Source organism: Sciurus carolinensis, chromosome 10 (genome assembly GCF_902686445.1).
Source record: "Sciurus carolinensis chromosome 10, mSciCar1.2, whole genome shotgun sequence".
In the NCBI taxonomy this organism is placed as follows: domain Eukaryota; kingdom Metazoa; phylum Chordata; class Mammalia; order Rodentia; family Sciuridae; genus Sciurus; species Sciurus carolinensis.
Window position 1 is genome coordinate 35,828,677 of NC_062222.1, and position 20,933 is coordinate 35,849,609.

The 20,933-nt window shown below is 32.7% G+C and overlaps 1 pseudogene; it reads left to right on the top strand.

Moving 5' to 3' along the window:
• The first annotated feature begins 234 nt into the window (after positions 1-234).
• LOC124994169 (60S ribosomal protein L3-like) lies at positions 235-1,326 on the top strand (annotated as a pseudogene).
• The last annotated feature ends 19,607 nt before the right edge of the window (positions 1,327-20,933 follow it).

The window sequence follows — 20,933 nt, forward strand, 5'->3', positions numbered from 1 at the left end:
GAGATTATTTTAACATATCTTGTTATAATAGACCTTCACTCATATCTAACTTTTTTTTTTCTTGGTTTGGAATCAAGTACATATTAGGAACAGGCAAGTTGGGTTTAACAAGAGGATGATCTTTACATAGAAAAAAAAAAGTTGGTTTTGTAAGGGCATTGCTTACCTCTACCAGGGCTTTGACACCTCTACTGGAGGGATTGTGTGCCTCTACCGGCAGGATTTGGTGACGCCATGTTTCACAGAAAGTTCTCTTCTCCCAGACAGGGATCCTTGGGCTTCTTGCCTCCAAAGTACAGCAGTATGCATCGTGGGAAGGTGAAGAGCTTCTCTAAAGATGAACCTTCCAAGTCTGTCCATCTCATAGTCTTTCTGGGCTACAAGGCTGGTATTACCTACATCTTGCAAGAAGTCCATAGGCCAGGAACCAACATGAATAAGAAGGAGGTTGTGGAGGCTGTGACCATAGTGGAGACACCACCCATGATGGTTGTAAGCATTGTGGGCTACATGGAAACCCCTCAAGACCTCAAAACCTTCAAGACCATCTTTTGCTGAGCACATAAGTGATGAGTGCAAAAGTGACTTCTATAAGAACTGGCATAAATCTAAGAAGAAAGCCTTCACCAAATCTTGCAAGAAGTGGCAGAATGACATGGGCAAGAAGCAACTGGAGAAAGACCTCAGGAGCATGAAGAAATACTGCCAGGTCATGCACATTATCACCCATAACCAGATGCAGCTGCTTCCTCTGGGCCAGAAGAAAGCCCATTTGATGGACATCCAGGTGAATGGAGGCACTGTGGCTGAGAAATGGACTGGACCCAGGAGAGGCTAGAGTACCAGGCCCAGGTGTTTGGGTAGGATGAGATAATTGATGTCATTGGTGTGACCAAGGGCAAAGGCTACAAAGGGTTCCCCAGTCGCTGACACGCCAAGAAGCTGCCCCACAAGACCCATTGAGGGCTGTACAAGGCTGTCTGTATTGGATCCTGGCATCCTGCCCAGTGTGGCCTTCTCTGTGGCTTGGGTTGGGCAGAAAGGCTACCATCACTGCATTGAGATCAATGGGAAAATATGAAGATTGGTCAGGGCAACTTCATTAAGGATGGTAAACTAATCAAGAATAATACTTCAACTGATTATGACCTGTCTGACAAGAGCACCAACCCTCTGTGTGGTTTTGTCTACTATGTTGAAGTGACCAGTGACTTCTTCATGCCGAAAGGTTGTGTGGTGGGGACCACATCACCAAGAAAACAGGTGCGTGATGTCTGGAGCAGGAACAGCTGTCTGCGGACAATAAAACCTTTTCTTTTTCAGTGACAAAAAAAAAAAAAGAAAAAGATACTGTATTTTTTATTTTACAAAATTCATATCATATCTAAAGATTGTTTCACTTCTAAAACATTGGCAAGCAAGCTAGCTAAAATTTGATAACAAATATATTCAAGATCACTTTTTGATAAAGTGCAAATTGTAGGAGAGAGGGGAGACTTAAAATCCAACAAGTTCTTGAAAAGGAGGTACAAACAGCTAAAAAAATCACAGTCTCCTGGGTTTCAAAACCTTGCACAGTCTCTGAAATGCCAGAAGCACTATTTATTCCTTCCCTTTTTGCCTTATTGCACACTGTCCCCAGATGATGTTGTGTGTGGTATAAATTAGACAGACAGTTTATTGAATCTACTTTTAGTCCATCTTCTACAACACACAAGGCATCACTTTCAAGGTGTCACTTCAGAGGAATAAAGGCAGACTAGAGCAATATTTTAAGTCTGACTGGATAAAAAATGGTTTGGAAAACTGCAAGTGCAATAATATTGGAATAGCTCAGCAAGATACACAGCGCATTGGATGCAATTTTAACTTTGATTATTGAGTCAGTTTCTTGTATTTTCATAAAATCTTGTGTAATAGATACATATCAGTCATAAAAAATGAGGAGGTTGAAGCATATTTCTTTCCAGTTTAAACTTTGCCCTCCCTATCATAATTATTTCCAAATCATGAATTGAGCCAAGTCTCTAAATATTTAGTGAATCATGGAGGGAGCTGGAAGACAAACAAACATTGTTAAGATTGGAATAATTTATTCATCTTGTATATTTGATGGTTATCAGAATTAGGCTTTGTGTACTTTACATTTATAAGAAGATAGTTTTAAACTAGAAGAAAGGAAACAGAAGTTCACAGAGCCAGTTAAAGCAAGAAATATTCCCACAGAGACAGATTCTAGGAGTTATGTAGTCCTGCCAGTATTATTTAAAGATACAAAGAATATGCAACTCTTGGTAGCTTAGCTTGAATTTCCTTTCAGAAGAATTTTATATGCCAATGATATAAAAAGGGGACTACATGTGGATTTTCAGTTGGAAGTACACGGTGCCCTAAAATTAGATATTGTATTTACCTAAGCATCAGAGATTTTAGGGAAATATTTTTTGTTAAATGAATAACACCATCAAGTAAATTTTAGGTCTTTGTTTTTAAACTTTAATATAATTCTTGAAAAGGTCTAGTAAGGTATATGAAGAGCACTGTCTAGTCTAATGCAGTAAAGAGAGCAGGTCTGGAGTAGAACTTGTCTCTGATTACAAGTTTCAAGTTTTCTCATTTCAACAGTATGGAAGACATTTAATAAAACTGGAAAGAAACGTGAGATGAATTAAGAATTTCCTGAGTTAGTACTTTGCCTTGTTTGTGTGTGTATGTGTGTATGCATATACATATGTATTTGTATATATGTATTTTCTTTTCCAAACTACTAAATGAAAAATTATCCAGAGGAAAAAAATGACTGTTTCCTCTCATAAGAGAATGCCAGCTCTTCGGGTTATTATATATGGCTTACAATACACATACAATGTAGGCCAAACTTTCTTCTATATCTGACATTTGATCATAACACAAACAAACCTGCCTTCCCTATTGAGAGGAAGAAGATAGGGGGTTCTGACTGTTCTTCAGTAGAAGGTAGGTACTACATACTGAATTGAATTAATTAAAATTAGCTCCCAAAATAGCACTACATGCAACTTACACTATGGCAAAGAGGCAATCAGGGATACTAAAATTTGAAAGACAATTAATAGAAAACAAAAACTCAGAAGGAAAATTAAACCCAATGGTAATGTATTTTCAAGCACAATTTTTCCCTATTGACAAGCTAATAAGTGCCCTATCCTTCTAACCTCTCACAACAAGCAGAGGTCTGAAGCATTGTTCACACCAAGAATCCAGCAAGAAGGGTGAATTTGAGAAAGAGTCACTGTCTTAAAATTCCAAGGAGCAAGCTGTAGATATCAAATATCCAACTTTGAGCTCTTATGATTAAATGACTAATTTCTGATGCTCTCATCTACTATAACCTTAATATGAATCAATGTCTCACTTGTGTCTACCTTTAACTTGGTCTCTATAATTTCTGGATTTATAGCTCTGATCCTATTATTGTATAGCACAGGTTATAGGTTTTGGGACTCACATTAGTAGTTAAGAAATTTCTGTACAGTAACATTTTCCTGAGAATGTTTCTTTTAATCATCAATCTAAGTAAAACATAATTTTCTCAGATGTGAGAATATTTCTGGGTCATATTTAGAAGTGGAATTATCCTTCTCTTCATTTCTGCAACATATTTATTCCAGAAAAAGAAAAAAACAACATTATTTTCTTTATCCTACCACTTTTCTGATTATTTGTTTTCCACTCTCAGTCAACAATTCCTTCTTGATTGTGGTCATTCTATTATATTTGAATCCATAGTGTGTGTGTGTGTTTCCATTTAGTTTGGTCTTAAATTCACCACCATTTCCAAAACAAATTAATCTACAGACTTCAGCATATGCTATATAACCCACACTCTCTTATGAAAGCTCTTTATTTTTCATGATGAGTTAATTTTCAAATACTTAATGAATGTTCACCTTGGTCTCTGGTAGGCAAGAGAGCCAGAAGGTAAAGGTTTGATTTCAGTGAACTTAAGATCTTTTTCTGACCAATCACAGTACCACGTTGTTCTACTTTTCACATTTAATGATGTGGTGTCTCTATAGAACTTCTTAGCCATTCTAGACTTTCAAAGAATGAGACAAATGACAAATATCAGAGACACCTTTTGGTGTCCTAAACTTTGTTTTTCTAATTTTCCACTGTTCTTTAAGGGCTTCCCTGTCACCTTTCTGAAAGATAAATACATATAAACTATTTGCTTAACTGCTTTCCACTTTATCTGTGATATCACACTTTAAATTCTGGCAAGAATTATAATTCCTCCATTAAGAACTGAGTTCAAGAATCAGCAAATAAATGACTAACCAGGGCTACCATATTCTGTAGATCGGCCTAGGGTGTGTGGTTTCTAGAAGCACATAATTACATAATTTTATTGTTTTTTTTCTCACAATATTTTCCCCAAACCATGTCACTTTATGTATGCATATATTTTTTGTGTGTGTGATGTTGTGAATTAAACCCAGAGACTCACGCGTGCTAAGCAAGTGCTCTACTAACTGATCTCTAAATCCATAGCGCCGCTATATACATTTTTAGGAATTTATCTCATATAACTTGAGGTCCCCTTATTTCTTTATTTTATAACCACCACTTCAATCCTGTTTTGCCTTCTGTGTAAGTGTCAGTTCAGGTACCAAGAATTTAATAAGTGTTAAATAATATTAATGGAATGAAGGAATAAGTCACCCATGCTTTTACTAGGTAATTGAAGGCTAGTCATTCTACCATAATCTAGAACATTATGAATCAAGTTCATTATTTGTTTTCAAAATATTTTGTTCAAAATATTCTTTAAAATACTATTTCAGCTATGTTGTCTTTTAATTTTACTTGGATGTATTGTGACTCAGGGAAGTTTCACAATTAGAGATATTGCATTTTCTTTTTAATCATAACTATTTTGTATGCATGTTCATTTGATATATTTGACTTTTTAAAGTTCATCATCATTTTATGTAAATGATTTCTGAGAATGTGTTGTGTTTCATTAGAAAATATGATCTATGAAAATATAATCTATTCATTCTCCAAGTTTAATTTAGCCATTAATGCTACAAACTTAGTATGTGTATTTAATAATTTGGGTTAGATTTTCCGTGAAACCCAAATAGGAAACTTAGCTCTTTGTACAGTTGTGTGATCTGTATTACTGATTCACTAACATACACAATCTAAAATTATTAATGAAATCTGAATGAATGCCAGTTAAACAATGTTGATTAATCAGGTGAAATAGATATGGTAAATAAACAAGTGATGAAAAAATAAGGAAGCATATTTGAGGTTTGTTTTTTTTTGGTCTATTTTTTTTTTTTTAGAAAGACGTACGCATAGCATTCTTGAAGTCATAAGTTAGTAAACAAAATTTATAATGCTTACATGCTAAAATAGCAGAAGATGTTTTGTAAAAACATAAGGTACTCATACACAAAATGAAAATAACTATTTAAAAGGCATGTAGCACATTACCTACTTTAAAAAGGTATGTTTTAAGTTTATTTTTTCCTTACTTAGAAATGCTTGCATGGGGAAAAAAAGAAAACTATTGCACTTACCAGTAGAACTATTTTTATAATGGTTGAGGGAAGAGAAAAACTCAAGAGCCCGAGGTTGAAAGGGAAGATTTAGTTAAAAATTAGAACAAGATATCTAAAATATGTTGGCAAACAATAGTGAGAGTGCAATAAATTGTAATTCATTTTACTTTAGAAATTAGCACAAAGATACTGTAGTCTAGATTTCCAGGTATGGTAATACTCACTACCTAATGAAGCACCTGACCCTTGGAATTTGTAGCATATCACATTCTGTCAGTTTTAGGAGACGGGTATGCATAACAAAACAAAGGAAGTTTGAGTCTACAAGAAGGACTTAAGTATCATGACAGCACAGAATAGACATACAGATGCAGAAGTTGATAAATGGGTAAAGAATATGTGACATAGTTTCATCACATATATTTGCAGGTACATAATAGAATACTATTTTACTATAAGGAATGCAAACCTTAGAAAAGGAAGAAACTGTCATTGCAACAACATGGGTGGAATCAGAGACTACTCTGCTAAGTTAAATAAACCAAACACAAAAAGATTAATACTACATGTTCTTATTTATATATGAAATTTAATTCAATTGAAGTCATAGAAGTAGAGAAGAAGTGTGCTCACTCCAGTGGGGGTTGGGGGAATGGAAAAATGATAGTCAAGAAGATCAGTTTCAGAAGAAATAATTGATTTTTTCTATATATGTTTTCATTCAGCATGCTGAATGTAGCTAATAATTGATTACTATAAGTTTCAATATCTTATAATTAGTTAGAATGAATTTCTAACATAATCACAATAAAATTTGAGGTGATACATATAATGGCTTAATTTCATCATTCCACTATTGTATTCAAAAGCATACTACTACTTAGTTCACTATTAATAATTGCCATTATGATTTTTATATTTTGTAAAAATAAATCAATACCAATGAAAGAAGTGGGGATGGAAGGAAGGAAGGAAAAAGAGAGAGAGGGGAGAGAGAGGGACGGAGAGAGAGAGAGAGAGAGAGAGAGAGAGAGAGAGAAATTCAGACACACAAACCTGGAATGAAGCCGTATAAAGTGGGACTCTCCAAAACTTTGATACACAGAGCTTAGGTGTGAGAAATTTTTAGGAGAAGTGAAGGGATAAGCTGCAAAGAACCAATGGTTGAAGTTTCAGGAATTTGGGAACTATCCATAAAGTGTAGTATCTTGTATGCTGTGCACAGATGGTCTCGGTTGGGACTCCCATCTACATTTTCTGCCTTGTGCAATGCATACTTTTTAAAAATTTTTACTCTGAAACTTTTGCTGTAATAATCACTGGCTGTGAGCTTAACCAAAGTTGTACTCTTGAAATTCCTTCTAGAGACCTACATAACTTGAGGGTGACTATAGGAACTCTGAAATGGACCTGGATATTTGAAATGAAAAAGAATATGTCCCTAAGTTGCTTCAGCGCATTTTTTTAAAAATGTGAGTTGAATTATACACAAAAAAGTTGATTTTGGAAAAAAGTATAAATTAAAACCAAATAAATTTTCAGGCTTGTCTTTGTTAAAGACTTCAAACACTATAAACCCTACATATATGAAGAAACTCATAAAATGTATTACATATTGCTTAAATAAGAAATATAAATCTTACCTCAGCATGAAGCACAAGGAAAGAAAGGAATGATACAATACTGGTTTATTCAAAATTAATAACTGTATTCAGCTACATCTCTAGCTCTTTATTTTTCAGAAATACTCCAAAATACCAAAAATAAACTCAATCTGAGTGATAATACAGATAATTCAAAACTGCTAATTGAAAGAAAAAAAAAGCTGGTGCAATTTTAAAATATTTTCAGCATGTATTACACCCTTAAAATTCAGTCCCAAACATATTCCCCATATTTCTCTTAATTAGAAAAGTCCTGCAGTACTTTAGGAGTGTAAAGGACCTCCTCTCAGGTTACACTGTGTATCTCACCTTTGAGGCCTGCTAAGAACTTGGATTTGGTCAAATATCTGGAGATAAACAGAGATGGCAGGAGTACATCTGTAGGAGAATCAGCAGCACTTTGTAAGGTGCTTACAAGGGACCTATAGTCAGGGAAGGCTAACACCCTAAGTAGGAATGGAAGGGTGGCTTCTACTGGCAAAGAAGACTCAACATAATATAGGAGTGTGACAGGCCGCTGACTCTGCAGTGTTCCCTTTCCAATTTTCAGAATCCCATCAATTCTAAAGCAATGGTCTCTCTTTTAACAGATCACAAGCTGTGCAATTGGGGTTGCAATTTACTTTATAATTCACAAGATGAGACTCAGGGTTTGGTTTTCACAAATCCTATCCCTGTAACCACAGGTCCTATGAGAGTCTTCTGGGAAAGCTATAGAAACTTTACAGTCATTCATTAGAGGCTTGAGCAGGGAATTTCAATATCTGAAGTCATTCTTTGCTTTCTTCATTCTTTGCTTTCTTCATTCTTTTACTTTAACTCAGTTAGGAAAAATCAGAAAATACAATTACTTTTTTAAATATAACTAAAACATTCTAAGGTTGCAAACACATGGACATCCAGAACCTCAACTTTGATATATGTATTTGCTTAGAAATATCCAAAGACATTATTTTATGTAACTCTATTACCACATTATAACTTCACATAGGTGCACATGTATTGTCTCTTTATCACTGGGAATAGTCATTAATACCTTTAAGTCTAATCAAATTACACAGCCAATTCTAACAAAACCCCTCAGTCAATTTAGAAAATACATCCTTAAAGTCTGTTTCTCTGGAATCATTTCTACTGCTTTAAATGGTGAGTCAGAGGTGAACCAGGGAAGATACAGTGTGGAATATATTTAAACAGGTTTATTGCAATAACTTGACTTTTGGGGTTGTGGGACCGTTCAAAATTCACAGGGCATGCTTTCAGGAAAGGCAGGCTGAACTCTTGGGCCAAAGCTGCTGTATAGAACTGTATTTTTGCATTTTTTCTTTCCAGGAAAATCTCAGCTCTGCTTTTTAAGAACTTTAAATTAATTAAATCAAGTTCATTCATATTATTTAGTCTCTTACTTAAAATCAACTGATTTTGAATTTTTAGCATATTGACAATATACCTTCAGAGCAACACATAGATAGAGATTGACTGAATGACCAGGGACTGTAACTATAACTCAGCTCTGCTGAAACATCCCATGATCATCACACACACTTATGAAAGAGAGTATATTTACGTTTTATTTGGCAGTCTCTGACTTAAACTTGATATGCATTGGCAATATTTGACTTAAAGTTTTTCACATATATGTACTTACTTTGTAGATGAAGTTACATTTACAAACTTAAATTGAATTTAAAAAATAACTTTTGAAGCTAAAGAAAAAATCCAATATTACTGCCAAAAAAGGATCCTATTTCTTGGTAGCCAGTCTAGCAATGACAATTCTACATTTGAACTGTCTTTTGGGAATAACTGGGGATAGGGACAAAGTGAAGCAGTTGCAAAATTTGGTGTATATTACAACCAAACAACAGTCCAAATAATATGTTTTCTTTTTTTATTCTTTGAACAATAATATGATTTTTTAAATGTTTAAGGCTTGCAGCATACTGCTTTACCAAGTCAGTATAGATTTTTCAGAACAGAACAACAGAAGAATATATGGAGAGAAGTTTGCTATTGACATAACAAAAGTAATATAACAATTCTGTGATTTAGAAAATAAGGAAAAAATCATCATTTGTGTCCAATATACTATTTGAGGCTCTAGGAGAGAAATTGGTATTTCATTGTCATCAATGAATTAAGAGTATAATGACAATTCACATAGGTATTAAGTTAGTTGCAGGAAAAAGAAAATGGAAATTCATGGGAAAAGTTTGAAATATTGAAAATTTGAATCTCTTGAAATCTTAAAATCATTGAAATAATTACTTTAACTTTTGACTATAGTACAGATTTGGAAAGAAGAAACACGTATTTCTAAGTCATAAACATCTTATAAAGCTAAGCATAAAGTAAAGCATGTGTGTATACATACATTTGTATATTTATGTACACACACATAAGCACAAAATACATTTGTGTGTGCGTATATATATATATATATATATGCACATTCACAAAAACACATTACTCGGTAACACTGTTTTTAGTTTGAGAGTGAGATTGAAATTTCTTGAAACAATTACTTCCATATTTCAGATTTAAATGAATATTGAAATTTCATAGAGCTTAAGGAACAGCAAGTCAGGAGAGTCCATAATAAAGAATTTCTTGAGGAAAACTCACTGGTTCCTTCAAAAAATTTTTATGCTACAAAAAATAAACTTTGATGGTACAGTGATGTTTCAGATTTTTAAAGATTTAAGGTGCATGCCATATGCTTTGTGTCAGTATTAGTTGATTTTTTTTTTTTTTTTTTTTTTTTTTTTTTGCGGTGCTGGGGATCAAACCCAGGGCTCTGTGCTTGTAAGGCAAGCACTTTACCAACTGAGCTATCTCCCCAGCCCAGTATTAGTTGATTTTGAGCAAGGAACAGCAGGAAAAAAAAAAAAATAGAGGAAAAATCTGGTGAACTCTGTTGTCCCTATGCTGTGAGATGTTAATAAAATAAAATTTGATGTTAGTAAATGTGGTAATCTCAGATATGCCAAAGAAAATTATTTATCTGATTATGTAATGATACTTGGTTTTCCAATTTTGACTAGTAAGTCAGCAATATAGAAGTAAGATGACATAATGCAAACAAATTTGGTCAACTAGTAATCAGCAATCTTTTAAGGGAGTTCCTAGGAGTCTACCTCAGGATATCTCTGTAGATTTCATTGACCAGAACTTTACTACACATCCATATGCCCAATATGCAACTGTGCAGCTTTCTCCGTCATGAGTAAAGATAAATGTTAGGATTCTACCACCATGATAGGGGAGATAATAGTTGTTGCAAATACATTAGTAAACTTATTTAGATAGCTGTCATGAGAATAAAAAATGAAAAGTAGAATATGGAGACTTGAATGAAAGGAATAGTACTTCTATGTTCTTGGTATCTTCTCCCCCATTTTCTCCAATTTCAGGGAAAAAATTTTCTGGAAACTTGGATCCTCAGTTCTTCTTTCTAACACACTCATGTAATTAGTCCACTTCAATGTGTTTTTCTAATTTTTGAAAAATCAGATTTTTCCACACAGAAAACAGATTTAAAAGAGAATTAGTTCTATAAGGGTGTGGAACATAAAATGAAAGAACTAATGCAACAAAAGAAAATGAGGAATTGAAGAGAACAGCAGTGCCCTGTAAGAAAATTATTTGGGGGAAGAGATTCTTCTTTATTTCCATGAATGACAAAATTGAGAAAGAAAGAAGAAAAAGGACCTGACAAAAAAAGGTTTCCTTGAACATTTCTGACTTTATATTTGGAAGGAGGGGAAAGAAGGGAAAGAGTGAGGGTATTACGAAAGATGTTTATGTTTTGATGAATGATTACAATTCAATTATTATTTTGTTTGTGTCTTATAAGACTAAAATTTTGCATCGTATTCAGGAATACTAAATTATTTTGAAAGCCAAGAAGAAAACCCATCTATGTTTGAACTTACAATAAACTAATCAAATTTTCAGAAAAATTTATCTGAAATTGGTTTAACAATAGACCTTTATCTAAAAACCAATTATTTTCTTTTCTTTTATGAATCAGTTTGAAAGGTGTCCCATGGATTCAATAATAGCTACTATGGACTCATATTTTTTGTTTCAATTTGTATGTGGAAAATTTGGTTATTATTCTAATTTTTCCCTACAAACTTAAAAGGAAATATGTGCAACTGGAATAGGTAGTTTAATAATAAAGTCAATTATTAGTGGAAGAAAACAAATTAAGCAGGTAGTTGGGGAAACATCAGAAAGAGAGATCCAGAAAAATAGGTTAAGAATCACATATTTTGCAGTGTTACATAGCACTTAAATTTTTCTCCCAATCTCTGACACTGGTTGTGGGGTTATGCTTGTTATGTTAAATTTCTCAGTCTCTAGTCTATTAAATTGCTGAACAGCTTAGAGTTCATTTGAGATGGTAGCCTTTATAATGAGCAGGAGTTAGAATGGACATAGTTCAACAATTTTCAATTAACAGGTTCATTATGATACCTACTCTGAAGTTAATTTGATATTTATTGAATATAGGCATACTCTTGCAGGTATAGTATGCAGTTTTGGAATATATAGATTGAAGAAATACATTTCCAGATTTTGAATTGCTTGTGACCTAGTGAAGAAAATGGGCCTCCACATATCAACTTCTAAATTTGAATATCTCATGTGAGCAACAGAAGAAACAAATATCATAAATAGAAACTGAAATGAACTATGAAGGGTGAAAGCAATGAGTTAAATTATGAAAGAGTTATTCACGTGTAGGCACAAAAGACATGACATGGAGGTAAAGAACTCAATGCTAGGAAAAACATAAGTGGCTTGGTACTTGTAGAACATGTTCGATCAGGCACAGAATGGCAAAAATTCAAGCTGCATAGGACAGCTGTGATAGTATAAGAAAGGCTTCCGAGTTTTCCTAATTTGATGTGCGTGTGTGTGTGTGTGTGTGTGTGTGTGTGTTGAGGGGGGTGGGTAAGTGAGTGGGTTACTGTGTACCAGTGTGCACTCTGTTGTTTTTTAGTTATTCATTTTTAGACCTCAGATAAAGAGCACTGGATCATTCATCATCTGATTCATGACATTATCATTGGTCATCGCATGCATCACTTGCACCAAATGTGAATATGTAAATTTATTATTTTTAAGAACATAAATATCAATATATCACTCATTCAACATGAAAACTTAAATTCTGACAGAAATTCATTTCTTCCTATTTGATCCTACTATATTGTATATCCTACCTACCCCACCCAAGGTAGCCAATATCTTAATTCCATTTTTTTTTTTGTAAATTTGCCTTATTTCACATGCACAAAAACCTTTATTCCAGCCCTCCCAGATTCAATTATTTATTAGACTATTTCTATAAATACATGTTTGCAACAAAGTATACCATTATCCACAAAGGCACTGGAAAAACTAATGCAGAGATTCAAGAATATTAACTTCTCTTCAATTTCAGTAGCAAAAGCAGACCTGTCCCCAATGGTCTAACTATTCCTGTTATATTTATGCTATCTTAAGAAATTGGGATGCTGGAGATTGGCCATGTTGCATGGGGCTTCAAAATCTCCTCAAGGTGTTTCATCTTCTTAGCTCATTGGGACCAAATCTCAGTCCCAGGATCAGGAGAATGCTCTTAACTGGGTTCTGTACATGAGGCTGCCCAAATACAGTGATTATGTCTAGGTTACAAGAGTACACTGTGTCCAGCCTCAGCAAGGACTGGCTCGTGAACTCCATTTCTAGGATTATGATTCTGTTTGTATTAAAGATCACAACCATCATCCATGCCTCCAGGTAGAACACCAAAGAATGGCTCAGTAATTGAACAGAGAAGCACCAGGGACAGATGAGAAACCAAGGAAGAGGAATGGTAACTGAAGAGCTTTTGCAGAGAGTGGGGCCATTGTCCCTTTGTCTAGCATGTCTTTAGCAAGCAAAGTTCACCATGATGGAGCCTGGGACAAACATAATACTCCAAGTAGCTCTCTGACTTGCTCTAGCTTAATTCCCTCTTCTTCACTGTTTTCATTAAAAATTTAATTTGGTTACATTTCCAGGAATTCCTATCATATGGTTTCATATAAGGCATTTTGTTCTTTATAAAAATAGTATCATACTTTATGCAATTTCTTCAGAGTTTTAAGCCAAATATATTCATAGGACTCATCTTTTATATCAGATTGCTAGGGTCAATTTACTCTGAGCACTTTAAAATATTTTGTTGTTTTGATATTTTACACTTCTGACCATTAACCTATTGATAAACATGTTGTTGCTATTCTGAACAGTGTTGTACTTAAACCCTTTGAATATTATTCTAAGATAAATTTGTATTGTTTTTATTTCATATTATTCAGAAGTGAAATACATGAATGGTAAAGGAATGAAGGCTAAAGTTTACAGGGCAATGTAAAAATATTTTTAAATGGTTGTACAAGCTGGTCACATACAAAATCTGTAAGGTCTTGACAACAGCTTATAAGAGTTTGTGATGAACCACATTCTTTCAAGCACATGGTATCCTCACACTTCCTGATTTTGCATTGAAAATGTATAAAATTGAATCTCATTCTGTTTCCAATTTACATTTATCTGATCATAAATATGATTGAATATCTCTTCATATCTTCACTGATTGTATGCATTGCTTCTTTTAAAATGCTTTCTCATGTATTTTTTACTTTTTATATTAGGTTGTTTGTCATTTTCATACTGATCTGTAGGAGTTCTTTATATTTCTTTATTGGTTATGTGTGTTGCAAATATTTCTCTTTAGTTTGCAACTTGTATTTTCAATTTCTATAAAGTGCTTTTGATATAGAGGTTTTTTCATTTTAATGTGATCCCATTTATCAATCTTTTGTTTTATGAATGGCAATTTTTGTCTTATTTAAGAAATGCTTCACTACCCCAAGCTCAGAAATAGAGCAATTGAATGTGGTACAAATCTTTAAAAGTACTACTTTTGATATTTATCTTCTTATTTCATGTGAATTTAACTATGGTTAATGATGTAAGAAAGGAATCCAATTACATTTATTTTATATGAATAATCATGTCCCTGCTCTATTTATTAAGAAATTCTGTTTTCCTTATTGATTTTTCAAGCGAACTCTATTTCGAGCAAAGGGCCATAAAATAATCTTTTGTTTAATATTGTATTCTATAGGTAAGATTATTCAACTTTTTCCATTTACATTATGTTTTAATTAATAATATAGTAATTACTGTAGTTTTTTTAAATATCAATATCCTGGAGTACCTATCCTCTCTCCTTACTCTTCTGAAAGTACATTGGCTTCCTGTATTATTTTTCTTTCACATAAATTTTTGAAATATGTAATAAAGTATCATAAAAACTTTTAATATTTTTACATAAATTTCATTAAATTAATATAAAAATGTTATGAAAAAATGTCTTTGCAATATACATTTTTTCCTATTCATACATGGAATTTCTCATTAATTATATTGCTTATATTTCTGCTCAAAAATCATATAAACTGCTGTATTGAGAATGGCTTGTTACATACTTTTTAAAATATGCACATTCTTTAGTGTTATTGTGAATAGCATTATTTTTCTATTCCTATTTCAGAATAATAGAATTAAAATTGGCATTTGTATATAAATCAGACATTCAGAAATTTAAATTTGCCTATTATAATAATTTTAAGTTTACAGTGTAAATTAATATTATTTTTCACATGATAGAATTTTAATTTCCACCTAACCAACATTTGTTATTCCATTATACTGACAATATTTTATCATTATAAATTTATATATTTTTTCAAATATCTTCCATTTATTAAAATTATCATGTGAATTTAACCTTCCCTAATCTTTTGATATTTAAATTTCCTTATAATAATTTATATGCTAAACTATCCTTGTCTTCCTGAGACATTCTCTGTATGTTTACATTTTTATATAGTTTTGGGATCAAATTGCTATAATTTTAAGAAAATATACACAAGTGAAATATGCTTTTACATAAAACTATTCCTAATTTGATATCATGCTCATCCTGGCTATCTAATGTTTGATAACAGTAAACCTACGCAATTCATTACCTCCTCTCAGCATTGTTAATTTTTTTTTTTTCAATGCCTTTTTTTTGTGTGTGGTGCTGGGGATCGAACCCAGGGCCTTACTCTTTCAAGGTAAGCACTCTACCGACTGAGCTATCTCCCCAGCCCCTTATTTTTTTTTTCATTGTAAGGATTTCAATTAATGTATCACTTAGTATTTAATGATATTGATGCTATTTTAAATATTAATTGTAAATTTCAATGTCAACTTTATAATTGGTTGAATTAGAAAATAAATGGGTTTTTGGATATTTACCCCAAATCCTGCAAACTTGATAATAAGGATTTTATTTTTAAGATTCCTGAGGATACACTTTATATGTATGGATGTCAGTTACAAATGAAGACAGCTTCCTCCTCCCTTTCAATTTTTTTATTTTGGTTGCTTTTTCTGGTCTAATTAAAATGGCTAGGGCTTCTTAAGGTTGAACAAAAGGTATGTGACCAATTTCTTGCTTTTGATCTCAGGTGGAAACCACTTTGTGTTTTGCCAATAGGTGTGTAAGTTATAAGATTTTTATTTATGACCTTTATATTTTTGAGGAAGTTCCTTTCTGTTCCTGATTTCCAGAGTGTTTTCAAAATATTTTTGTTAAAAAAGTGTTATATTTTATCTTTAGTTTTATATCTAAATTGATTGAAAAGATCATATGATTTTCTTTTATTTGTAGTCAGCATGGATTATATTGATGAATTTTCAATTGTCAAATCAACATTGATTTATTATCTTTTTAAAATATTATTAGAGGGTTGTGGCTCAGAGGGAGAATGTTTGCCAAGCACATGTGAGGCAATGAGTTCAATCCTCAGCACCACATAAAATTAAATAAATGAAATATAGGTATTGTGTTCATCTACAACTAACAATATTTAAAAAAATAAAATATTAGATTCTATGTAGTAACGCTTGCTCAGTAATTTGCATCTATTTTCATAGTTTTTCTTTCTGGAGTGTCTTTATATGGTTTATGATGGCAATGTGAGTTTCATAAAATTAGCTAGAAAATGTTTTCTCTTTATTTTTCTGTATGAATTTGTGATTTATATTATTGTTTCCTCAAATTTTGAATAAAATTCACTGGTGTAGCCATTTGACTTTGCAGGTTCTTTGTTGAGATTTTTGATTACTAATTCCACTTTTCATTTCTTTCAATTATTTGTGTCTTTTGAGAAACCTTTCCATTTCACCTTTGTCAAATTTATTGAAATACTCTTTTGATCCCTTTTAAAGTAGGTAGGTCTGTTATGGAATTTCCCCTCTCTTTAGTGGTATGCTTATTTGTGACATCTCTCTTTTCAGCATGACTAGATTAGCTAATGGTCTCACAGTGCCCACAATGTTACTAGGTTTTTTTTTTTTTTTTTTAATTAACTTTGGAGATTGTTGATATTTTTTCTTCTTTTATCTATTGGTAAGTGATATTGTTAATTGTTTTCTTTTGTGAAAAAAAGTTTAGAGTTTTTTTCATATATTTTTCTACATTTTATTTCCTTTCTCTGAGTTTTTGGTCTAGAAATTATCACTGGGGGTAGAATGAGAGTGACCGAGGATCTCCTGATATTTCTTCATCTAGGCCTCATAATGCTGCATTGCATGTTTTTCAATTTATAAAGATTGTTTCCTATCCTAGAGCTGTAGTTGCTTATAGTGAAAGATTAGTCTATTCTTTATTATTTCATTATGACCTGAAGTGAAGTTTCATGATATTTTTTTTCCTTACTGGGGATTGAACCCAGTGCTCTACCACTGATCCCCATCCCCAATTTTTCTTATATTTTATGTTATTATTTTATTTTATTTTATTTTATTTTAATTTAAAATAGGATCTCATTAAGTTGTTCAGTCTGGCCTTGAACTTGTGATCATTCTGCCTCAGACTCCTGAGTCACAGGAATTGCAGGCCAACTCAACCATCTTCAAGACAACCATTTCTAAAACTTAAATAAAATTGGCAGAATACAACCATAGAAATGAAACGTTGTACCCCATTTGTGTACAATGAATCAAAATGCAGTCTGTAAAAATAAAAAAGATTTTAATAAAAAAAATTGGCAGGACATTAGAAGGTAAATTAAAAACACATGCTGATAAACACTGAATTTATAGAAGTAATGAAATTTCTCAATTCCTAAATAAAAGTACATTATCATTTTAGTTTTATGTATCTTGTATCCCAGGCAGTTTGTCATATTCTAAGAACAGTTTTTAATAAATTTCTTGAGAAAACAGGGAATCCTATGGACCAACAAAGCCAGTGAAGAGTGCTCCTTTATAAACAGTAAAGACATTTACCTAACACTTCATTCAAAAGTGGAGAAAAGCTAGAATCTGCCTTCCTTTATGGCAGCTGCTCTGTGTGTACATAAAAGGTGGTATCCCCATCCCTTTGGCCATGGTTTTGTTTTCTGTGCTTCTAGTTACCAGTGTTCTTGTGTGGTCTCACAATATTCAACAGAAAATTCTAGAAATAAACAAATTATAAAATTTAAATTGTATGCCATTCTGAGTAGCAGGATGGATTCTCACAGCATTCCTCTCATTTTGCCCTGGACATGAACTATCTCTATCTAGCATATCCATGCTGTAAATGTCACCTTCTCATTAGTCTCTTAATAACCATTTTGATTTGAGTGTTGTAATAAGGCAATGCTGGTTACAGTGCCTATTTCATTCACCTCAGTTCGTTTCTTCATGGAGGCATTGAATCATCTCATATAATTACAAGATAAAGAAGGCTGAGAGTGAATATATTTGAATTAGATATTACAAAAGAAAGAGGGACCATATTTGTATAACATTTTATTTCAGTACTTACTACAATTCTTATTTTATTTTATTATTAACTAAAGTTGTTAACCTCTTACTGTACCTAATTTACAAATTAAACTTTATCATAGGTATGAACATATAGAAAAAAAAAGCAGATTATGTTAAATATGATGACATCATAATTAGAATGTTATACATAAATAACAATAAAGAAGTAATAATGATTTTTTAATTAATTTTACCTGCTGTGCATAATTACTATCTATATAAATGTCTAACATGTAGTAAACTGCGTATATTTAATGTCTGAAAGTGGATAAGTAGGGAAAGATACACCACAGATCAGTCCAACTTTTCTTGAAAAATTTTTTAGTTGAAAGTAATTCTTATTTCATGACCTATGTGCCTGAGATAAGGGCACACACATAAAATATATTGATAATTACATATCAAAGTTAAAAACACTCTAAACATTATAATGTATTTAGTAACCAAAATTTTGCTCCTAGGACAACAAATAGAAAAATAATATTCATTTTTATGTCGATAGCCTCTAGCTAAATCTTTTTTTTCTTTTTGCAATCTTAAACATACCTAATTTTAGTTGAATATTGTGCAGGGAGAGATATAGGGGTGAAATTTCATTCTACTACATATGGATTTCCAGTTTTCCCAGCATCATTTATTGAAGAGGGTATCATTTCTCTAATGTATGTTTATGGCACTTTTGTCTAGTATGAGATAACTACATTTATGTGGGTTTGTTCTGTGTCTTCTATTTCATTGGTCTCCATACCTGTGTTAGTGCTAATACCACACTGTTTTTGTTGGTATAGCTGTGTAGTATAGTGGTTCAAAGACCTTGGAATTAGACAGAATCCCTGTACCTGCTGGAAGAAAATGTAGGCCCAAGACTCCAATATATCAGCTCAGGAACTGACTTCTTTAACAAGACTCCTAAAGCATAAGAAATAAAATCAAGAAATGTATGGTATGAAACTAAAAGGCCTATTTACAGCAAATGAAATAATGAAGAATATGAACAGAAAGCCTACAGAATGGGAGAAAAATCTTTGCCACCCACACCTCAGATAGGGTATTAATATGCAGAATATACAAACAACTCAGAAAAGTTAACACCAATAAAACCCAAACAATGAATGGGCAAAGGCACAAAACAAACACTTCTCAAGGAAGAATTATGATTGGACAACAAATATATTAAAACATGTTTAGTATCTTTAGCAGTTAAAGAAATGCACATTAAAACTACAGTGAGATTCCATCTCACTCCAGTCAGAACGGCATTATCAAGAATACAAGTTTACAACTGGGCACGGTGGCAAAGGCCTGTAATCCCAGTCACTCAGGAGGCCTAGGCAGGAGGATTCTAAGTTCAAAACCAGCCTCAGCAATTTAGTGAAGCCCTAAGCAACTCATTGAGACTCTGTCTCTAAATAACTTATAAAAACGGGTTGGGGATGAATGTAGCTTAGTGGTTAAGTGACCCTAGGTTCCATTCCCAGTACAAAACATCAACAACAACAACAAAACCCAACCACAAGTAACAATAAATGTTGATAAGAAGGAGGATGTGGGTTAAGGATATACTCTTTCATTGTTGGTGGGAGTGAAAATTGGTGTAGTCACTCTGTAAAGCAGTATGAAGATTCCTCAAAAGATCAGGAATGGAACCATCATTTGATGCAGCTATTTCACTCCTCGGTAAATACCCAAAGGATTTAAAATCAGTATAGTACAGTGACAAAGCCACATCAATGTTTATAGCAGCACAAGTCACAATAGCTAAATTATGGAGTCATCCTAGGTGCTCTTCAATAGAAGAATGGATAAAGAAAATGTGGTACATATAAAACAAAGTATTACTCCATAAAGAATGACTTTATGACATTTGTTGGTAAATGGGTGGATCTTGAGACTACCATGCTAAGGGAAATTAGCCAATCCCCCCAAACAAAGGTCAAATATTTTCTCTGATATGTGGAATCTAACTCACAATAGGATTAGGGAGCAGGAGATTAGAAGTTCAGTGGAGTAGACAGAGGGGAATGAAGGGAAGAGAGAGGGAGAGGAAAAGAAAGACAGTGGAATGAAGCTGACATATCTTTCCTATGTACATTTGTGAATACACCACAGTGAATCTCACCACCATGTAAATCTGCAAGAAATTAATTTTAAAAATGACTATAAGTAAATTCATGAAAAATCAGTAGATAGAAAGGAGCAGGGTGTGGGGAGAGGGAAGGGGAAGGAGAGGTATTAAAGTCTTAATTAGATCATGATATATTTCATGCTTGTATAATTATGTCAAAATGGATTCTACTGTCATGGATAACTAAAAAGAACCAATAAAAAATACCTATAAGACATTTTTCCTATTCTTGGAAAATTCCTGTCATCAGATTATAGCAGAGAAGTGTGATTGACTGTAAAAGGCAATTTACATTCAGTACTATTTTCCTATACCTCTTTCAGGAAAAAAAAAAAATGATATTGTGATAAGAATGTAGGACAATTAGCAAATCAAATGCAGGATCAATCTGGTCCAATTACATTTTTTAATAGTGTAGAATGATGTTTCCTTCTACATCTTTTTCATGAAAGAGATAACAGAAAAGAAAATTGAACATGACAATTCCACTTCTTTGGCAATTACTTACCAAGAAAAATGTTGTATAGAAAACTTTTTATTCTCTTAATTAGAAATTTGAATCTGAGTTTCTGAAGATAGTTTCTTTTCTGAAATTATACATTGGACAATCTCCGATGAAATAGAAGAATCTTACAAATTAAATGCCATTGTCAATGTTAATCACCTAAAATATTTTAA